The following is a 12,222-nucleotide window of genomic DNA, read 5'->3' on the forward strand; positions in this document are numbered from 1 at the left end:
AACCCTCAATGAAAATATTTTCTCTTTTATAATGAGTTGAAATGCTTTTCAAATATAAGGGGGCCACTCTGTGTAGACATGCTGGATTCCAGTCTAGTAGCAGCTTAGAGACCAACAAGATTTTAAAAATTCCATAAATATGTCAAGTATTGCAATTTTTAATGCTAAATAAGTTATAAATGATGCATTTATGTTGTGAAAGAAGTTAAAATTAGTTTAAGTTTGATAGGACAGTAAGTATTGTATATATTTCAATTGTTTTTCTGGGGGAGAAGGGAAAAAAACACATTTTGCCTATGTGGCTTCAAAATTCCTGGAATTTTACATTTCTAGGAGAGATACAGCCCCTCTTGAAGTAATATGTTTTGGGTGTAGGACAATAATCCAGATATGCACAGTGTTGCCAGAAAGTAATTGCAGATGTTTTCAGCCTCATGTTTTCAGATTTAGGGTGTTTGGATATTGTGAATCATGATGTCATCTGCCAGTACAGACAGATTTTTATTGTGGAGCATTTTTCTACCCCATAGGAATTTGGCTTGGGGTATGAATATACTCAGAATGCAATTTATGTAAGTTCTCCCTGCCCCTGAGTATGGTAGCAAAAGATAATTGTGTTTCTGGTTCTCATTATTGTGGATGAATTGTTGAAGGTGTGTTGGCAGAAAAAGAAGAAGTTGTGAGTATATTAGGCATGCAATAACAAGCTGCCTTTCTTCATCTGTTGCACTGAAAACTTTACAGGATTGCCGTAAATCGGCTGAGACTTGACAGCACTTTCCACAACCATTAGGATACCTGGTTGCAAATATAATTTTTTATATAGTTTGAGATTATATAATTGAGGCAAATTAGACAGCTGTAGTTTTTTCAGTATGACAAACTTAAATTTAAGGTTTTGAAACATTATTTCTTTTTTTGGGGGGGGGTGTCATGCTCTGAGGCCTAGTGCGGCCTAGAGGGCAGGGAGAAGCCTGCCTAGGAGTAGGATTCCTTCTGTCCCTCTGATTGGATGGCAGAGTTTTGGAGGGAAAACTGGCCAAGCTGGGGTGGAACCTGGGAGGAAAGCATAAAAAGCCTGGCTGGAAAGGACGTTTGTTCTCTTTGCTGAGGCTGGACAGGAGGAGGTTGCAGCTGTACAGAGATTCCTCACTCAAGGAGGGTGAGTGAATTGATCTGACTTGGAGCAGGGAATATATATCTAGTCATGTTAGGGCTTTTCTTGTTTTGTACCAACCTTTATTCCCCCCCCCCCCATTCACTATTACACTAAGACGTTTTGCAACCCACTTGTTTTGAGCACTTAACAATAAATTTCTTGTTATTATTGTTAACCCCTCCTCTTATCTCTTAAGTCACCATTAAAAGGTTTTGCTAAAAAGGAAGATAGAGGGGTGGTTGGGTGGTCTGGGCCCTCGCAGCCAGACCCTTACCAGAATGGTGGCAGCCAGTAGAAGGCCCTTCCTGGTCCCCTGCTGTGTGACGGGGGAAGAAGGAAATTACTGGGTTATACATCATTCTTGACAGTCGTCCTTGTTCCTTATTGATCACCAGGAATCTGCATCTTAAAAATAGTTCTTGGCGAAGGGCCGTGGTAGAGGACTGCTTGTCCTTCTCTTGTAATGGGAGAAGAAGAAAAAGATGATGATGATGATATTGGATTTATACCCCACCTTTCACTCTGCATTTCAAAGTCTCAGAGTGGCTTTCAATCTCCTATCAGCTATGGCAGACCCAGGACCATTCCAGCAGCTGCAAGTGGAGGAGTGGGGAATCAAACCTGATTCTCCCAGATAAGAGTCCATGCTCTCAACTAATACACAGTGGGCCAGTTTGTAGACACTCACATAACACTGGCTGACCTCTGGGATTTTTGCAAAGCATGCTGGACTTTTCTCCCTCTCCCATAAGACTAGAACCTGGGGTTATCCACTGATGCCTGAAGGTGGGAGATTCAGGACCCACAAATGGAAGGTTTTCTTCACACAGCATATAGTTACTGGAACTTGCTGCCATGGGATGTGGTCCCAGGTGTCAACTTGGAAAAGCTTTAAAAGAGGACCGGACAAATTTATGGAGGACTGGGCTATCAATGCCTGTCTACTTCCACCAATACTAGAGGTACTATGCCTCTTTAAATTAGTTGCTGGGGAGCACAGAATTATGCTGTTGGAGATTTCTTGTTTGTGGGCTTCCTAGAAGTAGCTCGTTGGTCACTGTGTGAACAGAATGCTGGACTTAGATGGGCTGTGGGTGTGATCCAGCAGGGCTCTTCTTATGTTCTCACATACTAGCTGCGTCTTGGTTGGATCCTGCCAGGCTCTAGAAGATTCACAAGAAAAGACATATGCGCAGGATCAGATGAGTTCAGAGCTTGTGTTTGGGGCAATGCCCCATCCTTTACCAAATGCAATTTTTAATAGTTCCATTAAAGGGCGCAGGGGAGCAGAGTGAGAGAAAATATTGTCAGAGATGTTTTAGGTATCGTAAGGCGCCACTGGAAAAGCTGGCAGGAAACATTTGTCGGTAATCAAAGCAGAACACATATGCATATATACACTCACTCAATACAAAATGTGAATTGCGAGTGCAATGAAAAGAGGACAGGAATGCTTCTACTATGCTAACCATCTATTGCATGTGAAAGTTTTCTGAGTTGGCATTTATGGGAAATTGTCAGGTAGTAATTTGGACTGTGCCATTAGAGGTGTATGCTATTTCTGATAGGATACACCCCTAATGCTTTCAAAAAACCCTTGCTTTTAAAAAACTCCCTGCAGCCAGCAAATGAATACTAGAATTTTTCCCCCAAGGCAGGGGAAGCATTAAAAGCAAGCATTACCTGCAGTCTAGCAAGCATTCTACCACTAATGCGGTGTACACTCTGGCTCCTACATAATTTTTTTGCCCTCTTCAGTGTCTAGCTTCTGAGGCCCTCTAGAGGGCAACAGTTTCTCAGGATGTCAGTCCCTATGACTCTACATAAGAGATTACACAAGGGTTTAAGACTCTTAAGAGCTGTATCTGACGATCTTCAAAGGCCTGAAAGCCACAGTCTCTACTACGGCCCTTTCTCTTCACAGCAGTGCTCACAACCAGTGTTCCCTCTAAGCTGAGTCTAAGCTAGCTCATGGTTTTTTAGCCTCCAGCTCACACATTTTTGTCTTAGCTCAGGAAGGTTGGCCCCAGAGCAAACTAATTTATGCACAACTTTAATGGCAGTAGCTCACGAAGTAGAATTTCTGCTCCCAAAACTCCACAGCATTGCTCACAACCATCTTTTCTCTTCTTTTCTGCTGTTCCCTGGCCCAGGATGGAGCTGCTTTTAAATCCATTATTTTAGGGCTACCAGACGTCATCGTTGTGTCCATCCTTTTTTGGGCTTTAAAAAAATAAAAGAAAATTAACTCTTTTGGAGTTGGAAGGATAGGAATATTCCTAGTTTGTAGCAATTATCACAATTTAAATAGCAGGGGTATTTGTCATAGCAATCACTTGTTTGACATAGTCAGGAAATATGTCCTCTTTTTTGCTTTTTAAAATCTGCTAACCAATATTATTTACTTCAGCCAAGTTGTAAAGGCCGTTCAGCAATTCAAAACAATAGGCCAGCTTGGCATCTTATAGAGAACACTAGCAAGATGAGATCTAAAGATCATGAGCTGGGAAATCTGCTTTTAAGAAAAAACGTTGTAAACTCTATCCTGATGAAGTGTTCTGGGGAGCTCAATAGCTTGTGTGTTTTGTGTCATTTTGGTTGATCTGATTTAAAGGTATTTGAGAAGAGTTGCTGGAAAAGACAATAATGCTAGGAAGGGCTGAAGGCAGCAAGAAAAGAGGGAAGACCCAACGGGAGATGGACTGACTCAATTGAAGAAGCCATGGCCCTTTGTTTGCAAGACCTGACCAACGATTTTAAGGACATTCATTCATAGGGTCGCCATAAGTCAGAAATGAGTTGATGGCACATAACACACACACACACAAAATAAAAGGTATTATGCAGAGACAGGCAATGGCAGAACACCTCTGTTTATCTCTTGCCTAGAGGTTGCCTATAAGGTTGCCATAAGTCAGCTGTGACTTCATGGCACTTTCTACCACGATAAGTGTATTGGGTTAAGCACAAAAAATAATGATAATAAATTGTTTGCCTTGGAAACACAGAAGCTTTTCACAGTATTCCCAATCCTCCATGTTTCCCGGTTAAGGGGAAAATGCTGTTCAGACAAATAACAAAGATGATCTGACTCCGCATGGTAACGGGAGAATGAAATTTTACTTACAAAATAGAAGAACATCTTATATGGTGTATTCATGTACATATTGTGAACAGATCGACTTCAAAATAGTTAACTTGCTACAGCTCCAAGCCCAGGTAAAAGAGAGAGAAGAAGAGAAGGCCTTTATAATATGAAACACAGGTTCCGGTTTCAGCACCTCATGGTGAGGAGAGGTCGTGGACTTTGTCCTGACAACTGTCCTCAAATCTTCCAGCTCGGGAGTCCCCCTGAGGAGAGACCTGATCCAAGGTCCTGGGAAGGGACCCAGGAGGCAAGTGGTTTGACAGGGGTCTCAGGAACCTGGCGGCGGTCGAGTTCTCGAGCCCCTGTCACTGCAGAGCTCTGCTGCGTTGATCGCCATTTTTAAATGGCTCAAGAGGTGACTGCTGGCAACTATGGTACTTCCTTTTTCAAGCATTTCTGCTGCAACTGAACTAATTCTGATCTTGATATCTCTACTGTAAGTTCTTTTTTTTTTAAAAAACTAAGGATCTGGATTTGGTGTTTGTGGCTGAACTTTCGGGGCAGAACCGGACTGGAGCTTAAAAGGAAGAGAGGGGGTGGTGAAACTGAAGATGAAACAGAAGGCAAGCAAGGGCCAAAGATGGCTAAACATCTAACCAATTGATGAGAGGGTGGCCAGCTGCCAAGTGTACCAGAGTGAGAGAATTCTCTTTAATTCTTTTCCTTTGAGATCCTCTTGCATGCAGAGCTACAATATCCAACAAAATGAAGCCAATAAATAAACATGGCTCAGATATATGGATTTGTTTCGGATTTTGCATGGGCCAGGGTGATGGTAGATTCCAACTTCCTCCTTTCTCTCAGCAACTATTTTGCAAATAAGCTCCCATTCTAACCACCCCTTGTCTGCAAAAAAAAAAAAAAATCCACTACCACCACCTAAGGGCATGGAGAACAAATGTTGCTTATAGCACAAAGGGCACTGGAATTGGCCAGCATGGGTTTGAATTGCTTCTCAGCTATGCTGCTAAGTAATTGATCTTGGGAGAAAACACTCTCCTTTCAGTTTTGCCTGCTCCACAGCATTGTAAGAATAAACTTGAGAGGAAATGGATGCCACTTTGACCTTCTTGATATCCCCCTTGATACATAGGTCTTTTATGAGAACAGATTTTCATGTCTGTTGATGAAGGCACAACTACTTAGCCTGAATACACCTTATAATGATTTGAATTTTATGTGTGTGTGTTCCTTTAATTGTTGGTAAGTTGCAGTAGAGAAAGGGGGGTGAAAGTGGGGGAATGAGTGAGTGAGGTGATTGGCTGGTGATGAAGAGTTTGGGTGGAGCTAAGAAGTATGTTTCTGGATGGGGAGACAGAGATCAGTCAAGGTGAACTCTCAGCAGAGTGATAGCAGTTAATAGTTGAGGTGAATCTGCAGAGTATGAGAAGCAGACTACTGATTAGAATTCCATACTAGTGCCATGAAAGGCATTAAGATTTCTTCTAGGGAAGAAAAATAGAAATACTTAGAGGGCACATTAGGAGCAAATAGAGAGCCCCGTGGTGTAGAGTGGTAAGCTGCAGTCCAAGTTCTTCTCACGGCCCGAGTTCAGTCCCGATGGAAGCTGGGTACAGGTAGCTGATTCAAGGCTGACTCAGCCTTCCATCCTTTCGAGGTCAGTAAAATGAGTACTCAGCTTGCTGGGGGAAAAGTGTAGATGACTGGGGAAGGCAATGGCAAACCACCCCGTAAAAAGTCTGCCATGGAAATGTCATGATGCGACGTCACCCCAGAGTCAGAAACGACTAGTGCTTGCACAGGGGACAACCTTTACCTTTTGTTAGGGAACCAAAACTTAATATTGTCAGAATATTATAGGAGTGTGAGAGACAGAAGCTGACAGAAAGTTGGGTTAGGAAGAGAAAGAAGGATTTGAGAGTGAGGAGTGTGTGAAGTGAAAGAGTGACACCTTAGTCAGGAGTTATTATTATTCACCAAAGAATTAAGCTTTAAACATCCTGAAACCATAAGAACATAAGAGAAGCCATGCTGGATATATATGCTGTGGCTAATAGCCACTGATGGACCTCTGCTCCGTTTTTTTATCCAACCCCCTCTTGAAGCTGCCTATGCTTGTAGCTGCCACCACCACCTGTGGCAGTGAATTCCACATGTTAATCACTCTTTGGGTGAAGAAGTACGTTCCTTTTTCCATTTTAACCTGACTGCTCAGCAATTTCATTAAATGCCCATTGTATTCTTGTATTGTGAGAAAGGGAGAAAAGTACAAATAAATTTTATTTTGCTTTATATTAACCTGGAGTCTTATGATTTTAATAACATAAGAGTCTCATCCTCAGGGCCACATAGTCCAATGAAGAAGCCTTAGCACTTGTGCACAATTCATTGGGGAACATTAAATAAAGTGTTTGGAATTAAATTCCTGGTGGCAGCATTACATACTTCAAAGGGGAAGTTGTGACACACCTAGTACTTTTTTACCTCATCATTCCACCAAAAGGCAGTAGACACGACAACTTGTGAGATATATTAGCCCAAGAAATTGGCCCAAGATCACTCAGCAAGCTTTGTGGCAGGGTGGAGATTCGAATGTGAGCCTCTCAGATCCGAGAGTTATATTCAAAAAGGTAAAGGTAGTCCCCTGTGCAAACACCAGTCGTTTCCGACTGGGGTGACGTTGCTTTCATGACGTTTTCATGGCAGACTTTTTACAGGGTGGTTTGCCATTGCCTTCCCCAGTCATTCACACTTTACCCCCAGCAAGCTGGGTACTCATTTTACCAACCTCAAAAGGATGAAAGGCTGAGTTAACCTTGAGCTAGCTACTTGAACTCAGCTTCCGCCAGGATCAAACTCAGGTTGTGAGCAGGGCTTGGACTGCAGTACTGCAGCCTACCACTCTGTGCTACAGGGCTCTTTGATTTATATTCTACCCCAGTAAAATTCACTCAGTATCGTGGGAGCCATATGTGGCTCTTCTCAGCACTGTTCCCCAATGTGACACCTGCCCCAGAAATGTGGGCAAGGTTCTTTCTTGGTGGGACTTGTGGTTGGTGGGTGCCCCCCACCTTGAAACAGTCACCACTAGAGAAACTGGTAAGCGACACACCTCCCAGAGGTGCAAGTTGCATCTCTTTTGGTTGATGGTAATTCCAGATGTGGCCCTCTGAGCTCTGAAGTGAATCTCACCACATTGGCTCCCTTTTAATAATCTAAGCACTTCATGTATGTTACTTTGTATCCTTACAACAGCCTTGCAGGGCAGGCTAGTCTGATATATTCCCTAAAGGTATGTGAACCAGCTTGACATAGTGGTTAAGAGCAACGGCCTCTAATCTGGAGAACCAGGTTCTATTCTGCACTCCTCTACATGAAGCCAGCTGGGTGATCCTTGACCAGTCAAAGCTCTTTCAGAGCTCTCTTAGCCCTGCCCCCCAAATCAGTTCTCCAGTAAAGAGGTACTTAAGGCTGCCAGACAATCTTTGGATCTCCTAGCCATACTTCACACAATGGCATATAATAATAAATTATTATTACTAAAAGTATATCCCACCGTTCTAAGATTCAAGATGAATCACCTGGGTAGCTAGTAGTTATCTTGCTAGACTAGGACTTGGGAGACCACGTTCAAATACCCACTCTGCCATGGAAGTGCATTGGTTTACTCTATGCCAATCTCACCCTGTTCACCTGACCAACCTCACAAGATTGTCGTGAGAAGAGAATGTCCCCACTGGAGAGAAAAGTAGGGCATAAATGGAGTAAACATATACAAACTAAAAAGCACTATATATTATAGACAATTTTATAAATCATAGACACTATGAATCATAGACAAATTTAAAGACTATTTAAAAAATTAGTAAACTGAGTCAATAACAGAGCCTGAACTCTGCTTGCTGGTTATACAAATGCCCTGTAGAAAAGCTCTTTCTCGCATACTTTTCAAACAATAATGGAGCCCTCTGTGCACCTACAGAGGCCTCTAGTCTGCTTAAATGTGGGTAATGATTGCACTATAATGTCTGTATAAGTTTGCTTTCCCCATGATACTGTTGGAGGACTTGATGCTTTGAGATTGCTGAATGCATAAGTTCACATTTGTGGCAGAAGCAAGACTTGATCTGGAGATCCCCTAGATCAGTGTTTTCCGTTTGCAGGGTTGTGACCTGGTACCGGGCCACAGAAGCCCACTACTGGGTCACAAGAAAAGCCAAAGCTAGCCCCACCCCCAGCAAAGCTAGCCCCGCCCCATCTCTGTGTTGTGCAGAGAGGAGCTGGGCTGCCTCTCCTTCCTTCTCCCCCCCTCCCAGTGTTTAAGAGAAAAGCTGGAGTCCACTTAGACCCATGAAGTGTTCTTCAAGGTATGAGCTTTCATGTGCCCTGCAATATGCTCTTTTGGGGAGATTCCCCTGGGAGGCCTGGGCAGCAAAGAAGGGTGTGTGTGTGTTTTTCAGTCGGGAGGGGCGGGGAGTGGGCATTTCAGTAGCTATTTTTTTTACCAAACAGCCCCTGGGCAGAATTTTTGCTGGCTGGGGTCATTTGATGGTGAGGAAGGCTTTTTTTCCCTTTGGCTCTTTCTTTCTTTCTTTCTTTCTTTCTTTCTTTCTTTCTTTCTTTCTTTCTTTCTTTCTTTCTTTCTTTCTTTCTTTCTTTCTTTCTTTCTTTCTTTCTTTCTTTCTTTCTTTCTTTCTTTTCCTTCCTTCCTTCCTTCCTTCCTTCCTTCCTTCCTTCCTTCCTTTTTTATTGGATGAAACTTTTCTGTTCATCCTACTGTTGTTGCAGACATAGGAGCTCTCCCAATGAAAAGTTGGCAGTTGTAGCCAGGTGGCCTTCTATGAGATTTCTGTGTGAGTGAGTGAGAGTAAGAGGTGTGAAGCAGAAAGAGATTATTAGAGATTACTGCAGTATATCTCAACAGCACTGGAAGAGATGGTACTATGAACCTGGCACCATTTTACTGGTCCTGCTTTTAACAGCTGTCTGACACCAAAATTAAACTCCTCCTGTAGATATTAAAAATGATGGAAGTAGTTCACGGGCTAAGTATCTGCACAACAGGTTGCTTTTAAAGGCATGGGAAACACAGCCAGTAAAAAGCTGCAAGCCCCTCATAAATATCCTTTTTGGGATAACTGCATAAAAGCTTGTATGAACTTCATATAACTTGAAATTAATTCATTAATTGCAGTACAATTCTTTTCTACCTTTCACAGCAATTTCCCAGTGTTTCGACCAAAGAAAAGTATGAAAAATAGCTGTTGAAAGATTTTCTTGAAACCAAGCAAACTTGGTTGTAGCTTGAGGCAGGGTTCCAGTAGTAGCAGCTGAAGGAAGGGCCTACTAAATGTGTCAGCATATTTTGAGGTAGGGCAGCTGCCAGGGCCCAGCGTGGGTGATACACAGTGCTGGCATTCCTGATGGCAATGGCAACAGCACTCCCAACTGCATACACTGGCCAGTGCTGTTGAGGAAGGGATGTGTAGGTGGTGCAGGCAATAGAACATGGGCATTAGGAGTGCTTGCAAGCTGGAGAAGAAGAATACACACAGATAGGTGCATGCAGGTGTGGGGGTGAAAAGAGAGGACCTCCCACTTTTCACCCCCATTTTGGCTCAGCATGAGTTTCAGAGAGATTTTTCTGAAAATGAATTTACTTCTGAAGAAGAGGCAGGTTTGGGGGACTGCCCTGGAAGTGACATCACAGGAAAAGGTGGAATTTTGGTTCAGTGTGCCCTGGAAGTGACATCACTTGGTCCTTGACACCACAGGAAATGACATAATTCCTTTCTCCCGGCTCCACCCCAAAGTCTCTTGGCTCCACCCCCAAATTTTAGTGGGCCACGAAGGAGAAGTGTAAAAATAACCAGGCCAGGGGAAAGAAAAGTTTGGGAAACCCTGTCCTAGATTCCAGTCACTACACTGGCTCACAGAAACTGAAATGGCCTGGATTGTTTGATTTGGAAGTCATTTGTGTCGTCTCTGCAGCGATGAACATACTTATTCACTGGTGAAATTTCTTAAATTTGTCATCATTTTGGGGGGGGGGAGAGATACCAGGAATGGGAGATCCGTGAAAATTGTAAGGTCAGAATGAGGGCCCTGGGGTGTCCAAAAACCACTGTGCTAACCTTACACAGGATCTAGTGAAGTGCGAGACCACATACTGAGGGTCAGGATATCCCAGTGGCTTAAATCCAGTACAGTTTCTGTATTAGGCTAGATGCTCAAAGTATAGAATTTGTTCTTTGAAAAATCACAGGCCAGGGTCAAAAGCACCATCTCTCTTCCGAAACCATAAATAACCCTGGGCTACTCACTTCACCCTCTGTCAGCTGAACCTATCTTGCAGGGTGGTGTTTGTCGAGAATAAAACAGATGAGAGGAATGATACAAGCTCCTTAGCATAAGGGCGAGGTAAGAACATAAGAGAAGCCATGTTGGATCAGGCCAACGGCCCATCCAGTCCAACACTCTGTGTCACACAGTGGCAAAAAAAATGTATCTATACACACACACTGTGGCTAATAGCCACTGATGGACCTGTGCTCCATAATAAAATGCAAGCACTTTTCTTTGCACTTGAAAAAATTACTAGCAAATTTGAAACCTCTCAAAATTGTGCTGATTGGACCTCTTTTGATGTTAAATTGTTTCCTATGATAACTTATATGGAAGAGAATGGAATTGTACCATGATCCTTAATCACCTTAATTGAGAGCCAGTTTGGTGTAGTGGTTAAGTGTGTGGACTCTTATCTGGGAGAACCAGGTTTGATTCCCCACTCCTCCACTTGCACCTGCTGGAATGGCCTTGGGTCAGCCATAGCTCTGGCAGAGGTTGTCCTTGAAAGGGCAGCTGCTGGGAGAGCCCTCTCAGCCCCACCCACCTCACAGGGTGTCTGTTGTGTGGGAGGAAGGTAAAGGAGATTGTGAGCCGCTCTGAGACTCTTCGGAGTGGAGGGCGGGATAGAAATCCAATATCCTTCTTCTTACTTGTTCTATTTATTGTAATCTTTCTTGCTCTATTTACTAGACCACATTTGTGTTCTATTTACCTTAAGTGATCTCTGGTTGGAATTAGTGCTTACTTTTACTTATAGCTTTGGTGCATCAGTTATTAATGTAAATTCTTTTCTTTTTTGGGGTAAAAGCGTTTATACTATCCTCATTTACCAATGGTAAAATGATATCTGTTCTTTGTGGCACCTGCGGTATGTTTTAATTTGTTCCAGGTTACTCTGTTCTTCGTTGTTTCTAAATTACTCTTGAATGCTTTAATGTATCAGAAACATATTCTAAATAAAATATTTTTTTATTTAAAATAAAAATGAAAGCCCTCAATGGTTTTCTTTTCCAATAAACCCCCACCAGGTGATGACCATTTCATTTAATCTTTCACCAAGTCCGGATTCCCGTTCCCTCCCGCCCCCTTTTACCTCTCTTATTTCCTTTCCCAAGCTTAGATTCCCCCGACCCCCTTCCAAAATCTCACCCACTGATCTCTTTTTTTTTTCTACCAGTGGGAATCCCCACCAATGTTCCCTCTAAGCTGCAGGGTCCTCTGAGCCACTGGCATTAAAGTTGTGAGCTGCTGCATAAATTGGTGTGTTCTGGGGTCATCCTTCCCGAGCAAAGACAAAAATGGGTGAGCTGAAGGCTAAAAATCTGTGAGCCAGCTCACGCTAACTCAGTTTAGAGGGAACACTGACCCCCAGCACAGGTCTCGGTCTTCCATGCTTCAAACAGCCGCGCCTTCTATTCTTCCCACCTTTGGGGGTGGGAAGAGAGAGGTTGCTCCTGCCCATGTGCAGAGCGCCTCCTCCTCCCCCCTATCCAAGAGGCGGGCTTGCAAGGGACTCTTTGGGCGCGGCTCGCAACCGGCCCCTCTCTTTCCTCGGAGAAATCCCCCCGGCGGGGAGCCTCATTGCAGCAGCGGCCGATGCGGCTCT

The sequence above is a fragment of the Heteronotia binoei genome, chromosome 6 (genome assembly GCF_032191835.1).
Source record: "Heteronotia binoei isolate CCM8104 ecotype False Entrance Well chromosome 6, APGP_CSIRO_Hbin_v1, whole genome shotgun sequence".
In the NCBI taxonomy this organism is placed as follows: domain Eukaryota; kingdom Metazoa; phylum Chordata; class Lepidosauria; order Squamata; family Gekkonidae; genus Heteronotia; species Heteronotia binoei.